This window comes from Pleurodeles waltl, chromosome 1_2 (assembly GCF_031143425.1).
Source record: "Pleurodeles waltl isolate 20211129_DDA chromosome 1_2, aPleWal1.hap1.20221129, whole genome shotgun sequence".
NCBI classification, from domain to species: Eukaryota; Metazoa; Chordata; class Amphibia; order Caudata; family Salamandridae; genus Pleurodeles; species Pleurodeles waltl.
The window spans coordinates 1,027,602,218-1,027,623,233 of NC_090437.1; the positions used below are offsets into that span (position 1 = coordinate 1,027,602,218).

The window sequence follows — 21,016 nt, forward strand, 5'->3', positions numbered from 1 at the left end:
ATTAAAAAAACTACACCCAAGTGTCGAGACTTTCATTTCCTTCTTTGAAAGGTAAAGGAACTTATGCGATGTTACCAACACTCTAGTGACTTTCACTTCTGTTTCTGTAATAGGTTTATTTTTGGGGTATTTTCCTGCACAGCTAAATATCTCGTGACACTGATGGTTGTGCATAACACAACAAGTTCACAGATAACGTGCACAAGTGTAATGAAAATACATGCCAAATATGAGCAATCAAAAATACATCCCAAATCTGAGCATCGAATCACTCTTTCGAAAAAAAGCCGACCCCCCTTACCATTCAGTTAACTAAATTGCAATGAACACTGAAATAATGGGTGATAAAGGCCACCTTCAAGAAACAAGTGTGCTGAAATGAAAGTGTACAAAGAAGCTTATCATTGTGGATGCAGGCGGAGTCTTCCTTCAAATCAAATGACTTTACAAATGTTTTCCCAAATGTGTCTGGAACAACATCATTTAATGGAACTCAATGCAACACAAACCTGATCAGGAAACACGAAATCTTCTGAAATATTTTTTCGGTATGAGTATGAAGCACTTTGGGGTTTTGTCAGAAATGTTTCATATCCTCTGTATTCGTTTCTCCCATATTAACAGATAATTCCGTGGAGTAGTGAAGAACAGGTTCGTCAAAGGGTTTGATTAGAGGCAAGTGCATTCTGTTTTGAAATCGGATGTCAGAATCTTCTAGAAGTGCTGGCCCTGTCAGTCATAGCGCTCTTTCGTTTATTGCAGGGGCGTGAGGCAACCTTGTGGCAGGGAGGCAACACGAAGAGAGGATGGGAGGGAGGGTTGGGAGCAAGCACGGGGACAATGGAAGGTAGGAGAGAGGGACTTGGGGCAAGCTGATTACAATGGAGGTTGGGAGGGGCTGGGAAAAGTTGACAACAACAAAGGTTGGATTGGAAGGGAGGGATTGCGGTCCGACAGCGGAGTGTACATGGGTACGAAGAACACTGAGGGGTCAAGTACACGTGGGAGATACGCAAAAAGAAAAGTAGCACCTAAGAAATGATCAGTGGAAGGACACAAGCAATGCGAGCACAACCCTGGGGAGAGCCCAACACAGGAAGGGGAAGGAGGCCTACAGCAACTGACCAATAAGTGCATGGAAATGAAAATGACAATGAAGCCAACCAATGGTAAGCAATAAGAGGCCTCTAAGCCTACTGTTGGAAAACTAACGGTCTCAAAGAGACATCTCAGGCACTCTCTAGGCGAGACCTAACACATGGCCTCATAATAGCCGTGCTGCATGGTGAGGTCTTTAGTGTACACTTCAGACTGTACCATCAATGTGATGTAGTAGGCATTTGAGGCCGTGCGTTGACATAGGAGGCTAAGAGGGGTGTTGTTACAAAAAAGACATCTTGGCACTGGTCTGACATGGAGTTGCACCCACTCTTTTACTGGCAAGATATTTTCATACCATTTACCAGTTATGATAATTTCTTATGTAACAGCCATATTTTAAGTTGATGGCAAAACAGTATGCAATAGTGCTGATTTCACAGACATCAAGGGTATTATTCCTTAAAATTGGAGGTTGGCTTCAAAAGCTCAATTGACTTTCAGTGCCTCTTAAATCTGCATCCAAAAACGGAGCCTTCTTAAGCTCGGCCATGGTGTGTTTAAAAGTATTGCTGAAATGATTCAATCAGAAGGGAGGGCCTGGTGGACTCTAGTGCTTTGTGCACAGTACTTAGAGATGCAATTTAGTCGGATGATTCCCAAGAAACCACTGAAACTGCGGAACAATTCATCAAATACGTTGGTGAAAGTTGGTTTCACTGGTCAGTGGGGGGACGTTATTTTGACCCACCCCCGAAAAACATTTATCAAAAACTGTTGCTTACAGAAATGCAGATGATCACAATAGAGGAATGGCAAAGAAATCAAGGAATTCACTTCCTGTGCAAAACAGTGCACAAGCTGTAATAACATAAGCACATTATGCCCCATGTGTAGTGCACAGGTATTAAGAATTTAATTAGGTGCAAAACCACACCTGATACCTGGTGACTATGCAATTTGTGTACCAGTGTTTTTGCGCAGGTCTAGAGACTACTTCAAGTGTTTCTGGTTAGAGATCTGGGGCTATCCAGTTGGAGGTGGGCCTCACCACTACCCATCTCCCATGATACCCGTTATAGGCAGATCCTGTGGAATTATGCAATTGTGCAGCTGTGGCGTTTTTTACATAACTATAGATTTGCCACATTTGCCACATAATCCATCATCTGTGACATAATCTACAGATTTTAACAACAAAAAAAGGTGTTTCTAGCGCAGACGGCTCAAAAGTTACTAAAAACACGGCAACGTGTTGCTACACAGTAAAAGGCCCTTTTTAAAGATTGACCACTCACCTTTCTGTCGCGTATATATTTGGGTGTTAAACTTGTACAAATGAGGTGCAACCATTGCCCAGAGAGTGTTAACAAGTGTAAAAATGAAAAAAAAAGTAATAACATCACAAAATGCGCCACATTACGCCACATAATTTGCTTCAGGCGGATAACGTACTCTGCCCTGCTGCATAATTTGGCTCTCTCCTGCCACATAATTGCAGTGGCCCTGGTTATAGGAAACTCTGAATTCACACAGATGTTAGATAGAGCTCCCTTACAGATCTGGAATATGTGTGGCTGTTTCAGACTTTGCGATCTTTATTACAAAGGAAAAATTGGTCTATTTGAAGATAATGGGGAAAAGAGTTCAACATTCCATTAGCATAAGCAGTGGAATGACATTTACACAAGGGGAAATAAACTTGTGCACCATGCACAGGGGCAAGAAACCCTCTACAAGACCTTGTATCGATGGCACTACACTAACGAGACAATACCTAAGACTTGCTGGAGACAATGTGGGGAATTGGGTAAAAAACGTTTTACTTACAATGGACATGCACACGATCAAAGGGTTTTGGGGTAACGCAGCAGCAGGCGTATCCCAAATCAAAGGCAGGGCAACAGAGGAAATTTCGGGGACGATTATATGAGGTATTTCAGTGGCAGACACCAATTGTTTGAATTCAGTCAGGAGGACAAGGGCCCCCCATCTATAGATAGCTGCCAAGCAGACCATTTTAGCTATTTGGGTAAGTGCTGCAACACCAACATTAAGTTTATGGATCCAGAGACTCTTGCAACTACTAAGGCACTAAATATAGCTTATAACAGGAATGAAGAGGCCCATAAATTTAACAGAGGATGAACTTCAACACTGACATATCTTAACAAAGCTAACATAGGCATAACTTGCCCAAACAGACTTCAAGCCTTGGGTATGCTGCTGGATGAAGAGATACCTGCCTACTTCACATAACTTATTTACTCACTGACTCAGTACTCCGTTCGACAGTCTAGGATACACATTTCTGCCTTAATATGACTTTAGGAGGCCTCACGTTTATGTTGTCACTGTGAGTCTTCAACTTCTAATATGTGTTGTTTTGTATCATCAATGTCTGTTTTATTTTTGCTAATTTCATGAAAAAATAAAAACGCGTTCTTTTGCTTACATCCATATCCATTTTAAGCTTGTTCCCTATGCTGTCAACCATTTTGCGGGCATTTCATATAAAAGTATTTTTTGTCATTAAAATATACCATATGTGTGCATAGAGGTGGGAGAGCCAACAAAGCACAAGGAGAGACACAGCAATGGGGCCGGGTGCAGGAGCCGAGCCCTGGAAATATTTGACATGCAAATCATGCAATAAACATCATGTTAGATAGAGCATGAGATACTCAAGAAAGCATACAAACTGAACTGAATCGTTTCACCGAGTACATCAGATTATTTGAAAAGTACTAAAATTGGACCGTTTTAAATATAAACTGAAACAACGTTCCTGGCCCGCCCTGGGGACTTGGGGGGAGCACAGGGCTTGCCCGTCTCCCCCCGGGTTTATCGGGCTGTGGTGGAACGTTCCACAGACTCGACTAGGGATTGGTTTGGGGAGGGAACTGGGTTGGTGACGTCAGGGGAGGTATAAAGGGCAGGGGCTGGGTGTGGGCGGCCTCTTTGGCCGTTGTCACACCCAGTGGGCGTTTTGGTTTTCGTGCCAGGGATTATTGCTGTGAGTTTTTGAATTTGGAGGCGGGCTTTGCTGTTTTAGGAGAAGTTTTAGTGTGTATTTAAAAAATCTTGTTTCGGTAACATGGAACCGAATAGAGTAGTTCAGGCGCTTAAGGTCCTTCATGACGAGGGTAGAGAGGATTTGTTAAAAGAGGGGATTTTGGAGCAAGCGTGGGTGGGTATAAAACGCCCTAAAAGGTTGTCAGCTGATGGTGTGTCAGCTGCGGTAGCGGCGTGTACGTCGCCGGTAAAACAGAGTAAAAAAAAATTTAAAATGAAGAGCGTAGGTGGGAGAAAACTGTCTCGCTCACCTCAGAGTGGTGATGAGCCTTTGTCTTCGATGCAGGCGGCAGCTGTAGGAGTTGCGGGGAAGCGGCGAGGTGTTTGCCGTTTTCCTCGCAGGCAGGGTGTGTCGTTGGCTCGGCGAGTGGCGGCTGGGGGTAGGGGTGCGGCCTCCGTGGGTGCGGTGCGCACTACTGGTAGAAAGGGGGCGCGGGCCGTTTTCGCGCATGCGCGAGTGATTCGGAGGTCTCAGAGGGCCCCATCGCCTGTAGAAACAGGCGGGGAACGCGAGGGCTCCTCATTAGAGGAAAGAGCCTTGGGAGGCGCGCGCAAAATGTCCGCCCCCTTGGTTTCTGATTGGTCGGATGACCGGGCTTTAGAGGAAAGGCAGTTAAGAACGGCCGGCAAGATGGCCGCGCCCGTTTTGACCGAGGAGGACGAAGTTTTAGTGATTTCAGATACAGAGGAAGAGGAGTTGGGGTGCCAGGAAGGGGTTGGGGTTTATAGTTTTGGTGCTTTTGGTAATATTGGGAGGGAAGGGGTGGGTAGAGAGAGGCAAGGTTTTAATAGGGGGTTTAGTCCTATGATGCGTAAGGTCCAGACATGGCATTTAGATAATGAAGCTTTTAAGTTGGGTGAGCAGGTGGGGGTTGTAGATTCTAGTGGACGTGTATTGAGTGGTAAGGTATGTGGCGAGTATTCTGGTTATGGGTCAAAGGACAGGGTGATGGTTCAGCTTGAACTGCTGCAGGCGAGTTTTGGTGAGGGACCCTCGGGGTGTGACACGCCTCCTGTTTTGGGCGGGCAGGGGGTGAAGGCGGTTTATCGGCCATCTGGGCGGATGGCTGGTGGCCAGAGCACACCGGTGAAGGTCCGAGCGCCTTCAGCACACCGGCCAGAAGGGAGGGCGCGATCCGGAGCGGTCCGCCTGACTTCGAGGGAGACACATAGAGTTCGTGAGGCGCAGCCATCTACTAGCCAGGGCGCTGGGGATGGTTGGGATGACTGGTGTGACGATCTGCTGGACTATGAAGAAGATGTGGAAGTTCAAGTTCCTTCCAAGCATTCTGAACAAAGTCAGAGTGAAACGTCTGGCGCGGTCCAGGGCGGCCAGGTGCCAGAGCGGTCACATATATTGTCGGCAAGCGGTTTTCCAAGAGGTGAGGAAGGGTTGGGGGTTTTTCGGTTTACCACAGGGTGGGAATGTTGGTCGCGGTGTTTCGGGTTGTCCCAGAGGTAATAAGGAAATAAGTCATAAGGTGGATGCTGCAATTCAAGCTAATGTGGTCACGGAGGTCGGTAAGTTGGAGGTAAGTGCTGGGTCTGAAGGGTCATCGAATAAGGCTGAGGAGGGTGAGGGAGCACAGGCGGGGTCTAAGCACACGGGTGGGGAGGGCATCGGGGGAGGTGTTAAGGCAAAAAGGTTGCCTTATATGGGAGTGTCGATGCCTTTGGGGGCGCATCTCACTCCGAATTTGAGGGAGAGGATTTGGAAGGGTGAATTTGTGGACGTTTTTAAGTTGCTTCATCGGGAGGTTCAGGCAAAAGAAGGTTCAAAAGAGGAGGAATGGGAACTAGCTAGAAGACCTAGGGTTCCTACTACGATTGAGAATTGGACGTCAGCCTTTTTAATTTATGCCAGCGTATATTGTGAGAAGCATCAGGATTCTTGCATAGCATTGATGAAGTATATGGATGTAGTGCGTAGGGCTCAGATGGATTTTGGTGGTTTTGGGTGGTTTAGGTATGATGAGGAGTTTAGGGCGAGGAAAGCTATGGACCCTTCGAAGATGTGGGGGGAAATTGATCAGGAATTGTGGATGCAATGGTTGAGGTCGGCGAGGAATGCGCCTACAACTCATACCGCGAGTGGGTTACCGGTACTGTATAAGCCCTTTCAGGGGCGTCCCACCCAATTTGGGGTGGGTTTTGGGCACCGAGGGCAGTTTCAGGCGAATGGGGCATGCTGGTCTTATAATAGTAGCACCTGTAATAGACAGCAGTGCAAGTTCAGGCATGATTGCTCCAACTGTGGGGGAAAACACCCGGTTTTCCAGTGTCTCGGAGGTTTACAGTGGACCTGGCATGGGCCGCAGGCTAGAGGCGTCGACAGAGGTAGATTTTCTTCACCGCATGTTGCTGGAAAAGGGCCCTACGCCTATTAATTTTGAGATTGTTGCTTATTGGTTACAATTTTATACACTTGAGGAAGAGGCCAAGGTTTTGTTAAGTGGTTTTTTGGAGGGCTTTAGATTGCGCTATCAGGGCCCGAGATTGAGAAGATGGGCCAATAATTTGAGGTCAGCAAGGGAACATCCTGAAGTGGTGAGAGCGAAATTGAAGAAGGAGGTGGATTTGGGAAGGATTGTGGGCCCCTTTTCAGCGTGGCCTTTGGCAAATTTGACTATTTCTCCTTTGGGGGTGGTCCCCAAAAAGCAGGCGGGTGAGTTCAGATTGATTCATCATTTGTCTTGGCCCGCGGGGGCCTCGGTTAATGATTTTATTGCAGGAGAAGATTCAATGGTACATTATGCTTCCATAGATGAGGCTATTGCATTGGTTCGTAGGTGTGGTAGGGGCGCGGAGATGGCCAAATCTGATGTGGAGTCAGCGTTCAGGCTGTTGCCTGTACACCCTGATGATTTTTCATTGCTAGGTATGCAATTTGAGGATGCCATTTACGTTGACAGGATGTTGCCAATGGGGTGTTCTGTGTCATGTAGTTTGTTTGAAATGTTTAGCTCATTTTTAGAATGGGTTTTTGTGTTTCTCGGAGGTGCTGGCTTAGTGACCCACTATTTAGATGATTTTTTATTTGTGGGAGCCGCCGGGTCTGGTGATTGCGGCAGAGCACTTCGGGATTTTGAAAGTTTGATGTTTGATTTGGGTGTACCTTTGGCGAGAGATAAAACTGAAGGGCCAGAGACTTGTCTCAGTTTTTTGGGCATCGAATTGGATTCTAAAAAAATGGAAGTGAGGCTGCCTCGGGATAAGGTGGAAAAGTTGATTTCTTTGTTAGATGATGCGATAAAAAGACCTAAGTTGGAATTGCGGCAGGCACAATCTTTACTGGGTCATTTAAATTTTGCCTGTAAAGTGGTCAAGGTTGGCAGAGCATTTTGTCGCAGGCTTGGTTTCGCAATGCGGGGAGCATTTTTGCCGCATCATCATATTCGTCTGCGGGCGGGTATAAAAGAGGATTTGAAGATGTGGATTGAATTTTTGAAGGGTTTCAATGGTGTGACGATGCTAGTGGATGAGGACGATTGGTTTTGGCAAATTCAAATTTTTTCTGATGCGTCTGGTGCTCATGGGTTTGGTCTTTTTTGGGATGGTCATTGGGCGGCGGAGGCATGGCCTGCGAGTTGGAAGCAGGCAAAGTTTAGCATTGCATTTTTGGAATTTTTTCCGTTGGTGGTAGCGTTGGCAGTTTGGGGCAGATTTCTGGCTAACAAAAGAGTTGTTTTCAATGTCGATAACCATTCAGTAGTACACTTGGTTAATCGTCAGAAGGCAAAGGATGTAAAGGTTCTTAAGTTGTTGAGGATATTTTTGCTGAAGTGTTTGAAGTTCAACATTTTGTTCAAGGCTCGTCATGTGCCCGGTGTTAAGAATGACATAGCTGATGCGTTATCTCGATTTCAGTGGCAGAGATTCCGTGGTCTGGCGCCGGGAGCAGACGCGTTGAAGACGGCTATTCCTCCAGAGTTATGGGCCCTAGGAGATTGAGGATTCTAGAGCTGGTTCAACAGTCGATAGCTCCGTCAACTAGAAGGGCTTATTGGCAAGCATGGTTGGAATTTTTGGATTCGGGTGCGGTAAGGCGTTCGGGAGGTAATGACGTTCTCTATTACAGGCAAGAGGATGCAGTGAATTTTGTAATGCAGCAGATTGAGGGTGGGCTGGCGGCAGTTACTATATCGGGTAAGTTATCGGGTGTTTCTTTTTACGGTAAGTATTTTTGGGGGTATGACCCTGTTGACGGGGAATTATGTAGGAGGATTTTAGCGGGTTGGGCTAGGGCAGGGGGTGTGAGGTGCGATCGTAGGCGTCCTATCACTCTTAGTATGTTGACAGCTTTATTGGAAGTTTTGGGGAATGTCTGCTTCTCGGACTGGGAGGTAGGTTTAATTTCTCTTTGTATGTCATGGTTGTTTCATGGTGTTTTTCGCATTTCAGAGCTTTTAGGGGTGAAGGGCAAAGAAGGTCTTATTCGCAGCAATGTTCAAGTAGGTGAGGGGGGTGTGGCTATTTGGTTACCTTTTTCAAAAACGGACCAGTTGGGGAGGGGTCAGGAGGTGTTTTTGAAGGCAGTCCATTCCATTGATTGCCCGGTGCGCTGCTGGTTTTATTTTGCAGGGTTGGGGTCGTATAATTCCAGGTATGTATTTGTTCATCAAGATGGAACACGGCTGTTAGCTTCGCAGTTGTTAGCAGTACTGAGGATGGCATTGAGGAGATTGGGGTTGGATCCTTCTAAATTTGGTACACATTCATTTAGGATTGGGGCCGCAACGGAAGCATGGAAACAAGGTAAATCTGATCAGTTGATTAAACATATGGGTAGATGGAAATCGGGATGTTTTAAGAGGTATGTGCGTTCTTTTAAATAGGTTCCGTTTTATTTTATTTTTAGATGGTCTCTATTTTTCCTTATACTCATATCTGTTTTTCTTCACTTTATTCACTTGCTGTTTGCTGTTTCTGTTTTTCCTTTTAAGTTTGGTTATTTGCAGGTAAAACATCACTTAACATATTTTCTCTTGTAGGTTGTGTCGGGGGTCCTGACAAGGTGTGCGCCGTGTGGATTGTGGGACACTCATTTGTTCGATGGGCGGAGAAGCAAGCAGCATCAAGACATTTTGGGAGGCAATTGGGGTTAGATAGTTCAAGGATAAGGGTTAGTTGGGTGGGTAAGGGTGGTATGAGATGGGGAGAGTTGCTATATGTTTTAGCCAAGAAAATGGAAAGTGGTATTTGTCCAGATTTATTGGTGTTGCATTTGGGGGAAAATGATTTGGTAGCTCTGTCAGGCATCGGATTGATTAAAGTCATGAAAATGGATCTTTGTCGGATTAAGGAACGTTGGGCGGGTACACACATAGTTTGGACTTGTTTCATGCCGAGAAGAGTATGGAGGGGTGCTCGTTCTTTTAAGGGCATTGAAAAGCAACGGCGTAAAATTAACAGGGAGATGAAAAGTTTTTGTAAAGATCAGGGTTTTTCGTTTTTGTGTCACGTGGATATCGGGCTTTCTGAGGTAGGTTTGTTTCGTCAGGATGGGGTACATTTGACGTTTTTGGGCAATGAGCACTATTTACTGGATATGAGGTTGATGATTGCCGAATTATTGGGGGAGCGTTTGTGGGATAGATAATATTTTGGGTGGGGCAGGAAAACACCTTTGGGTTTTCCTGTGTGGCCTTTCGGGGGGGAAGGGGTAGTTCAGAAAGAGGAGAGGGTAGGGAATTTGCACTGGTCAAGGGTAATTGGAGAAGGTGACTGCAGGTCAGATGGGTTAATGGGGTGGTTGGGTCAAGGTGGGGATGGGACAAAGGGTGGGGCGGTTGGGTCAGTTTAGAGGGAGGGGGAGGGGTTAGGTGATGGTTTTTGTATTAGTGAGGTTTGGGTAGTTTTGTGAGGCTATTATGCCAAGGTTTTATCGCCAGACCTGTTCTATTAAAGCGGCCTTTTACCCCTTACAGTGAATTTGTGGTCGTTTCATTTTTAGCCCGATGGTGACAATGGTATTAGTGAAATACGAGGCAAGTCAGTTGTGATGCATTTCTGAATGAGAGTCTTACCGTTATGTTATCAAATTTAACGCTAGACAGGATTTCTTATACAGCGCATTTCCTGAATTTAAGTATTTGTAAAGCGTTTTCATTCGTGATAATGAACAGAAAGGATTCTCATGAAATAAAATATTAGCCTAAGATCACGCAATTTGGGCAAACAAGGACGCTGAGACCAGTGATTAATTTGTAAATAAAAAACGTTTGGGCGCCCAAAGCCCTCCTCTTAAACTCGCGGCTGCAGTAATTAAATGTGCGGAATACTGAGGAAGCGTAATCCTGAAGCCATCGCGGGCCTCTTCAATCAATTTAAAAGCGCTCCCTCTCCCTTTAGATCACCCATGCAGCTTTCCGCTTTCTCCCAATTGTGACGCTTTTTCGTTTTTTTCTTCCTCCGCCTTTCCCATAAGTCTTTTGCTCGAGGTAAATGCTTGAGGCAGAAAAGTAAGTACCGGCACTCAAGAATAAGTGCCGCTCCGGAAACAACAAACACAAATTAAGCACTGGCTGAGACTGATCCAAGATTTCCCTGCTTCACAATTCATCCGCTAACTGGGTTGGTATTTTGATTAATGCGTTGTGCTTAATTATCAGCGGATGAGATAAGGGTGACTATCAGAATCCACATTTTATTTGGGATAGTGTAACATAGCACAAACCTTGCCCAAGGACATAACTGTGCTTCGCACAAGTTCCGTTTTCGTAGGCACAGCAAGATCTTTTTCGAGTTACGGGACGCTGGTCCGGAGAAGGATTCGAACCCGGCTCCTGGTGACATTTGGTGGGCAGCTCTAGCCACCACCGTGCTCCATGACCACCTGACTCGCTTGGGGCTCCAGCTTTCCAGAGGACCTCGAGTTGAGCCGGAGCCAAGCATATGGACAGAGGCAGGCGGAACTTTCAGTGGTTCGCCCACCCCCGTGTTTACATTACTGTGCCTTCGCAGCGTCTTCAGTACTCCAGATATGAAGTGCGCCACTTTGTTGGTAGACCCGGTCTTGAGCAACCCCACCAGTCTGCACCGCCCTCTTCCATGCACTGCATAATTATCGGCACCACTTTTGGGGCTTTCGCATCTAGGCTGGCGGCCAAGTTAGCTGACTTTTCTCGAAGTTCCTTAACCGGGCTGCCCTCGTAGCTTAAGGACAGACCTACAGCAATAACAGCAAACGTGTTTCGCAGCACTGAATTCAAGATATTCACAAGCAAAAATAAATAACAACTGAGTTGGAAAGGATTGCTATCTAAACCAATCAACCGGCAATGGCAAATTCGAAAAAATATGAGTGATCGATTCGTCTGCGCTTACCTCACATGTTAGCGAACATGAGCTGAAAAGAGAAGTGAAAGCTGCAGACCCATGCCCCTTCTCCTCCACTCACGTGCCGTGCTTTCCTCTGCTCGGGCAGCACATCTCCATAAACATGAATAACGCCCTCTGTCTTTCTGTCGCTGGCTTACACTCTCTAGTTTTCCTTTTCTACTTCGTCTGGCTTGACAGCTCAACTAAGGGACCTTATGTGATCAACATAATAAACAACATTCAGAAGTACTACTGTTAGAGCAGGTCTTTTAACCCCTTAGCTGCTGGGCCTTCCCCCCCCCCCCCCAGTGCTGAGCCCTTTTTTGGCTATTTGGGGTAGTTCGCGCTTAGGCCTTCATAACTTTTTGTCCACATAAGCTATCCACGCCAAATTTGCGTCCTTTTTTCCCAACATCCTAGGGATTCTAATGGTACCCAGAGTTTGTGGTTTCCCCTGGAGGAGACCAAGAAAATAGCCAAAATACAGTGAAAATTTCGTTTTTTCCAAATAAATGGGAAAAAAGGGCTGCCGAAGAAGGCTTGTGGTTTTTTCCCTGAAAATGCCATCAACAAAGGGTTTCTGGTGCTGAAATCACTATCTTCCCACCTTTCAGGAACGGGCAGACTTGAATCAGAAAACCACATTTTCCAACACAAATTTGGCATTTTACTGGGACATACCCCATTTTTACTATTTTTGGTGCTTTCAACCTCCTTCCAGTTAGTGACAGGAATGGGTGTGAAACCAATGCTGGATCCCGGAAAGCTAAACATTTCTGAAAACTAGACAAAATTCTGAATTCAGCAAGGGGTCATTTGTGTAGATCCTACAAGGTTTTCCTACAGAAAATAACAGCTGAAATAAAACAAATATTGAAATTGAGCTAAAAACAACAGCCATTTTTCTTTATGTTTTACTCTGTAACTTTTTCCTGCGATGTCAGATTTCTGAAAGCAATATACCGTTTTGTCTGCTGGACTTTTCTGGTTGCGGGGATATAAAGGGCTTGTAGATTCATCAAGAACCCTAGGTACCCAGAGCCAATAAATGACCTGCACCCTGCAGTTGGTTTTCATTCTATACTGGGTATACAGCAATTCATTTGCTGAAATATGAAGAGTGAAAAAGAGGTATCAAGAAAACCTTTGCATTTCCAAAATGGGATCAAGATAAGGTTTTGAGGAGCAGTGGTTATTTTCACATCTCTGAATTCCGAGGTGCCCATACTAGCATGTGAATTGCAGGGCATTTCTCAAATAGATGTCTTTTTTACACACTCTCTTATATTTGGAAGGAAAAAATGTAGAGAAAGATAAGGGGCAATAAAACTTGTTTTGCTATTCTATGTTCCCCCAAGTCTCCCGATAAAAATGATACCTCACTTGTGTGGGTAGGCCTAGTGCCCGCGACAGGAAATGCCCCAAAACACAACATGGACACATCCCATTTTTTGATAGAAAACACAGCTGTTTTTTCCAAAGTGCCTACCTGTAGATTTTGGCCTCTAGCTCAGCCGGAAAATAGTGAAACCTACCAAACCTGTGCATTTTTGAAAACTAGAGACCTAGGGGAATCCAAGATGGGGTGACTTGTGGGGCTCTGACCAGGTTCTGTTACCCAGAATCCTTTGCAAACCTCAAAAAGTGGCTAAAAAACAAGTTTTCCTCACATTTCGGTAACAGAAAGTTCTGGAATCTGAGAGGAGCCACAAATTTCCTTCCACCCAGCGTTCCCCTAAGTCTCCTGATAAAAATGATACCTCACTTGTGTGGGTAGGCCTAGCGCCCGCGACAGGAAATGCCCCAAAACACAACGTGGACACATCCCATTTTTGGACAAAATACAGAGCTGTTTTTTGCAAAGTGCCTACCTGTAGATTTTGGCCTCTAGCTCAGCCGGCACATAGGGAAACCTACCAAACCTGTGCATTTTTGAAAACTAGAGACCTAGGGGAATCCAAGATGGGGTGACTCGTGGGGCTCTCACCAGGTTCTGTTACCCAGAATCCTTTGCAAACCTCAAAAAGTGGCTAAAAAAACAAGTTTTCCTCACATTTCGGTGACAGAAAGTTCTGGAATCTGAGAGGAGCCACAAATTTCCTTCCACCCAGCGTTCCCCCAAGTCTCCCGATAAAAATGATACCTCACTTGTGTGGGTAGGCCTAGCGCCCGTGACAGGAAATGCCCCAAAACACAACGTGGACACATCCCATTTTTTGACAAAATACAGAGCTGTTTTTTGCAAAGTGCCTACCTGTAGATTTTGGCCTCTAGCTCAGCCGGCACATAGGGAAACCTACCAAACCTGTGCATTTTTGAAAACTAGAGACCTAGGGGAATCCAAGATGGGGTGACTCGTGGGGCTCTCACCAGGTTCTGTTACCCAGAATCCTTTGCAAACCTCAAAAAGTGGCTAAAAAACAAGTTTTCCTCACATTTCGGTAACAGAAAGTTCTGGAATCTGAGAGGAGCCACAAATTTCCTTCCACCCAGCGTTCCCCTAAGTCTCCTGATAAAAATGATACCTCACTTGTGTGGGTAGGCCTAGCGCCCGCGACAGGAAATGCCCCAAAACACAACGTGGACACATCCCATTTTTTGACAAAATACAGAGCTGTTTTTTGCAAAGTGCCTACCTGTAGATTTTGGCCTCTAGCTCAGCCGGCACATAGGGAAACCTACCAAACCTGTGCATTTTTGAAAACTAGAGACCTAGGGGAATCCAAGATGGGGTGACTCGTGGGGCTCTCACCAGGTTCTGTTACCCAGAATCCTTTGCAAACCTCAAAAAGTGGCTAAAAAAACAAGTTTTCCTCACATTTCGGTGACAGAAAGTTCTGGAATCTGAGAGGAGCCACAAATTTCCTTCCACCCAGCGTTCCCCCAAGTCTCCCGATAAAAATGATACCTCACTTGTGTGGGTAGGCCTAGCGCCCGTGACAGGAAATGCCCCAAAACACAACGTGGACACATCCCATTTTTTGACAAAATACAGAGCTGTTTTTTGCAAAGTGCCTACCTGTAGATTTTGACCTCTAGCTCAGCCGGCACATAGGGAAACCTACCAAACCTGTGCATTTTTGAAAACTAGAGACCTAGGGGAATCCAAGATGGGGTGACTCGTGGGGCTCTGACCAGGTTCTGTTACCCAGAATCCTTTGCAAACCTCAAAAAGTGGCTAAAAAAACAAGTTTTCCTCACATTTCGGTGACAGAAAGTTCTGGAATCTGAGAGGAGCCACACATTTCCTTCCACCCAGCGTTCCCCCAAGTCTCCCGATAAAAATGACACCTCACTTGTGTGGGTAGGCCTAGCGCCCGCGACAGGAAATGCCCCAAAACACAACGTGGACACATCCCATTTTTTGACAAAATACAGAGCTGTTTTTTGCAAAGTGCCTACCTGTGGATTTTGGCCTCTAGCTCAGCCGGCACCTGGGGAAACCTAGCAAACCAGCGCATTTTTGAAAACTAGAAACCCAGGGGAATCCAAGATGAGGTGACTTGTGGGGCTCTGACCAGGTTCTGTTACCCAGAATCCTTTGCAAACCTCAAAATGTGGCTAAAATAACACGTTTTCCTCACATTTCGGTGACAGAAAGTTCTGGAATCTGAGAGGAGCCACAAATTTCCTTCCACCCAGCGTTCCCCCAAGTCTCCCGATAAAAATGATACCTCACTTGTGTGGTTAGGCCTGGTGCCCGCGACAGGAATAGATCACACAACGGTCAATGTTGGTCCTTACGTGAGGCAGCTGTTGACCCTGGGGTGATCCATTCCTGACACAGGCACTAGGTGTAGGCACTCAAGTGGGGTAGTGTTTTTATCAGGACAGGTGAGGAGTCACTGGGTGGTAGGAATGTTGTGGATCCCAGCATATTCCTGTAGTTTGTGTGACAGAAATGCGAGAAAAATGTAGTTTTTTTCAAAATTTCAGCTTTGCAGGGTATTCTGGGTAAGAAAACTTTGGGGAATCCACACTAGTCACACCTCTGTGGACTCCCCCGAATGTCTAGTTTCCAGAAATGTTTGTGTTTAGTGTGTTTCTCTATATGGCCGCCGAATCCAGGACCAAAAACACAGGTGCCTGCCTTACAAAACCAGTTTGTTTTGCCATAGATAATTTTGATGTCTCCACAATATGATTTGGGTGGTGGAATTTGGGGCTGAACTAAATTGGGGAGCTCCCAAGAGAGCACTGTAGGAGGCTGGACTGGCTTGTAGTTAGTACCAAGGGGTACTTGCACCTTGCACCAGGCCCAGTTATCCCTTATTAGTGTATAGGGTGTCTAGCAGCTTAGGCTGATAGATAATGGTAGCTTAGCAGAGCAGCTTAGGCTGAACTAGGAGACGTGTGAAGCTACTACAGTACCACAAGTGTCACTTGCACAATATCATAAGAAAACACAATACACAGTTATACTAAAAATAAAGGTACTTTATTTTTATGACAATATGCCAAAGTATCTTAGAGTGTACCCTCAGTGAGAGGATAGGAAATATACACAAGATATATATACACAATAGCAAAAATATGCAGTATAGTCTTAGAAAACAGTGCAAACAATGTATAGTTACAATAGGATGCAATGGGGAAACATAGGGATAGGGGCAACACAAACCATATACTCCAAAAGTGGAATGCGAACCACGAATGGACCCCAAACCTATGTGACCTTGTAGAGGGTCGCTGGGACTATTAGAAAATAGTGAGAGTTAGAAAAATAACCCTCCCCAAGACCCTGAAAAGTGAGTGCAAAGTGCACTAAAGTTCCCCTAAGGACAAAGAAGTCGTGTTAGAGGAATAATGCAGGAAAGACACAAACCAACAATGCAACAACTGTGGATTTCCAATCTAGGGTACCTGTGGAACAAGGGGACCAAGTCCAAAAGTCACAAGCAAGTCGGAGATGGGCATATGCCCAAGAAATGCCAGCTGCGGGTGCAAAGAAGCTTCGACTGGACAGAAGAAGCTGCGGTTTCTGCAGGAACGAAAAGGGCTAGAGACTTCCCCTTTGGTGGACGGATCCCTCTTGCCGTGGAGAGTTGTGCAGAAGAGTTTTCCCGCCGAAAGAACGCCAACAAGCCTTGCTAGCTGCAAATCGTGCAGTTAGCATTTTTGGACGCTGCTGTGGCCCTGGAGGGACCAGAAGGTCGCAAATTGGACCAGGAGAGAGAGGGGACGTCGAGCAAGACAAGGAGCCCTCTCAGCAGCAGGTAGCACCCAGAGAAGTGCCAGAAACAGGCACTACGAGGATGCGTGAAACGGTGCTCACCCGAAGTTACACAAAGGAGTCCCACATCGCCGGAGACCAACTTAGAAAGTCGTGCAATGCAGGTTAGAGTGCCGTGGACCCAGGCTTGGCTGTGCACAAAGGATTTCCGTCGGAAGTGCACAGGGGCCGGAGTAGCTGCAAAAGTCGTGGTTCCCAGCAATGCAGCCCAGCGAGGTGAGGCAAGGACTTACCTCCACCAAACTTGGACTGAAGAGTCACTGGACTGTGGGGGCCACTTGGACAGAGTTGCTGGATTCGAGGGACCTCGCTCGTCGTGCTGAGAGGAGACCCAAGGGACCGGTAATGCAGCTTTTTGGTGCCTGCCGTTGTAGGGGGAAGATTCCGTCGACCCACGGGAGATTTCTTCAGAGCTTCTGGTGCAGAGAGGAGGCAGACTACCCCCACAGCATGCACAGACAGGAAAACAGTCGAGAAGGCGGCAGGATCAGCGTTACAGAGTTGCAGTAGTCGTCTTAGCTACTTTGTTGCAGGTTTGCAGGCTTCCAGCGCGGTCAGCAGTCGATTCCTTATCAGAAGGTGAAGAGAGAGATGCAGAGGAACTCGGCTGAGCTCTTGCATTCGTTATCTAAAGTTTCCCCAGAGACAGAGACCCTAAATAGCCAGAAAAGAGGGTTTGGCTACTTAGGTGAGAGGATAGGCTAGCAACACCTGAAGGAGCCTATCACAAGGAGTCTCTGACGTCACCTGGTGGCACTGGCCACTCAGAGCAGTCCAGTGTGCCAGCAGCACCTCTGTTTCCAAGATGGCAGAGGTCTGGAGCACACTGGAGGAGCTCTGGACACCTCCCAGGGGAGGTGCAGGTCAGGGGAGTGGTCACTCCCCTTTCCTTTGTCCAGTTTCGCGCCAGAGCAGGGGCTAAGGGGTCCCTGAACCGGTGTAGACTGGCTTATGCAGAATTGGGCACATCTGTGCCCAAGAAAGCATTTCCAGAGGCTGGGGGAGGCTACCCCTCCCCTGCCTTCACACCATTTTCCAAAGGGAGAGGGTGTAACACTCTCTCTCAGAGGAAGTCCTTTGTTCTGCCATCCTGGGACAAGCCTGGCTTGACCCCAGGAGGGCAGAACCCTGTCTGAGGGGTTGGCAGCAGCAGCAGCTGCAGTGAAACCCCAGGAAAGGCAGTTTGGCAGTGCCAGGGTCTGTGCTACAGACCACTGGGATCATCGAATTGTGCCAACAATGCCAGGATGGCATAGAGGGGGCAATTCCATGATCTTAGACATGTTACATGGCCATATTCGGAGTTACCATTGTGAAGCTACATATAGGTATTGACCTATATGTAGTGCACGCGTGTAATGGTGTCCCCGCACTCACAAAGTTCAGGGAATTGGCTCTGAACAATGTGGGGGCACCTTGGCTAGTGCCAGGGTGCCCTCACACTAAGTAACTTTGCACCTAACCTTTACCAGGTAAAGGTTAGACATATAGGTGACTTATAAGTTACTTAAGTGCAGTGTAAAATGGCTGTAAAATAACGTGGACGTTATTTCACTCAGGCTGCAGTGGCAGGCCTGTGTAAGAATTGTCAGAGCTCCCTATGGGTGGCAAAAGAAATGCTGCAGCCCATAGGGATCTCCTGGAACCCCAATACCCTGGGTACCTCAGTACCATATACTAGGGAATTATAAGGGTGTTCCAGTAAGCCAATGTAAATTGGTAAAATTGGTCACTAGCCTGTTAGTGACAATTTAGAAAGAAGTGAGAGAGCATAACCACTGAGGTTCTGATTAGCAGAGCCTCAGTGAGACAGTTAGTCACTACACAGGTAACACATTCAGGCACACTTATGAGCACTGGGGCCCTGGTGAACAGGGTCCCAGTGACACATACAACTAAAACAACATATATACAGTGAAAAATGGGGGTAACATGCCAGGCAAGATGGTACTTTCCTAAACAACCCCCCCCAAACGAAGGACAATAAGACTAGCCATGACCTGATGAGTCTTCATTGTCTAAGTGGAAATATCTGGAGAGTCCATCTGCATTGGAGTGGCTACTCCCAGGTCTATGTTCCACTGTATAGTCCATTCCCTGTAGGGATATGGACCACCTCAACAATTTAGGATATTCACCTTTCATTTGTTTTAGCCAAAGTAGAGGTTTGTGGTCTGTCTGAACAATGAAGTGAGTGCCAAACAAGTATGGCCTCAACTTCTTCAGAGCCCAGACCACAGCAAAGGCCTCCCTCTCAATGGCAGACCAACGCTTTTCTCTAGGGGTCAACCTCCTACTAATAAAAGCAACAGGTTGATCCTGGCCTTCAGAATTAAGTTGTGATAGGACTGCCCCTACTCCTAATTCAGATGCATCAGTTTGGACATAGAATTTTTTAGAGTAACAAGGGCTTTTCAGGACAGGTGCAGAGCACATGGCCTGCTTCAGCTCCTCAAAAGCTTTCTGACAGTTTGCTGTCCATAATACCTTTTTAGGCATCTTTTTGGAAGTGAGGTCATTAAGAGGGGCTGCAATGGAGCCATAGTTCTTAATGAACCTCCTGTAATACCCAGTGAGGCCTAGGAAGGCTCTCACCTGAGTCTGAGTGGTAGGGGGAATCCAATCAATAATTGTTTGGATTTTCCCCTGTAGTGGTGCAATCTGTTCCCCACCAACAAGGTGTCCCAGATAAACCACCTTACCCTGCCCTATCTGGCACTTTGAAGCCTTGATAGTGAGGCCTGCCTTTTTGCAGGGCCTCCAAAACTTTCCATAGGTGGACCAGGTGATCATCCCAGCTGGAGCTAAAGACAGCTATATCGTCCAAATATGCTGCACTGAAAGCTTCCAGCCCTTGCAGGACTGTGTTCACCAACCTCTGAAAAGTGTCAGGTGCATTTTTCAAACCAAAAGACATTACAGTAAACTGGTAATGTCCTCCAATGGTTGAAAATGCAGTCTTAGGTTTAGCATCTTCTGACAATTTGATCTGCCAATACCCTGCAGTCAAATCAAAAGTGCTTAGATACTTGGCAGATGCCAGTGTATCTATGAGCTCATCTGCCCTGGGTATAGGGTCAGCATCAGTTTTGGTTACCAAGTTGAGACCTCTATAGTCTACACAAAACCGCATTTCCTTCTTTCCATCTTTGGAATGGGGTTTTGGTACCAGTACCACAGGAGAAGCCCATGGACTGTCAGAGTGCTCAACCACTCCTAGTTCTAACATTTTCTGGACCTCTTGCTTTATGCAGTCCCTGACATGGTCAGGCTGCCTATAGATCTTACTTTTGACAGGTAAACTGTCTCCAGTATCTATAGTGTGCTCACACCAAGAAGTGGTACCTGGCACAGTAGAGAAGAGTTCAGAGAATTGATCTAGGAGGTTTATGCAATTGTCTTTCTGCTCAGCAGTAAGACAATCAGCCAAAACTACACCTTCCACCAGAGCATCTTGTTCTGTGGAAGAGAAGAGATCAGGTAGAGGATCACTGTCTTCTTCCTGTCCCTCATCTGTTGCCATGAGCAGGGTGAGATCAGCCCTGTCATAGTAGGGTTTCAGGCGGTTTACATGGAGCACCCTAAGGGGACTCCTTGTAGTGCCTAAGTCAACCAAATAGGTGACTTCACCCTTTTTCTCAACAATTGTGTGGGGACCACTCCATTTATCTTGGAGTGCTCTTGGGGCCACAGGCTCCAAGACCCACACTTTCTGCCCTGGTTGGTACTGAACCAAAACAGCCTTCTGATCATGCCATTGCTTCTGGAGCTCTTGGCTGGCCTGAAGGTTTTTACTGGCCTTTTTCATGTACTCAGCCATTCTTGATCTGAGGCCAAGTACATAATCCACAATATCCTGTTTAGGAGCTTTTAAAGGTTGTTCCCAACCCTCCTTTACAAGTGTGAGTGGACCCCTAACAGGGTGTCCAAAAAGAAGTTCAAAGGGGCTGAACCCCACTCCTTTCTGGGGTACCTCCCTGTAGGCAAAAAGGAGGCATGGTAGAAGGATATCCCATCTCCTGCGGAGTTTTTCAGGGAGACCCATGATCATGCCTTTGAGAGTTTTATTAAATCTCTCCACCAGTCCATTTGTTTGTGGATGATAGGGTGTAGTGAACTTGTAAGTTACACCACACTCCTTCCACATGGCCTTTAAGTATGCAGACATGAAATTGCTTCCCCTGTCTGATACCACTTCCTTTGGGAAGCCCACCCTGGAAAATATTCCCAGGAGGGCCTTTGCCACTGCAGGTGCTGCAGTGGTCCTTAAAGGAATAGCTTCAGGATATC

General features: G+C 46.4%; 1 protein-coding gene across 2 annotated transcripts in view; it reads right to left on the bottom strand.

Annotated features, from left to right (window-relative positions):
• The window catches only part of LOC138247579 (toll-like receptor 6), a 90,938-nt gene extending 79,328 nt beyond the window's left edge, over nt 1-11,610 (bottom strand). Inside the window, exon 1 of one of the 2 annotated variants that reach the window (XR_011194586.1) lies at nt 11,500-11,610. The gene's annotated coding sequence lies outside the window, so the exon portion shown is untranslated. The remainder of the gene's footprint in view (nt 1-11,499) is intronic. The other variant, XR_011194585.1, reaches the window with a different exon arrangement.
• Between the last annotated feature and the right edge of the window lie 9,406 nt (nt 11,611-21,016).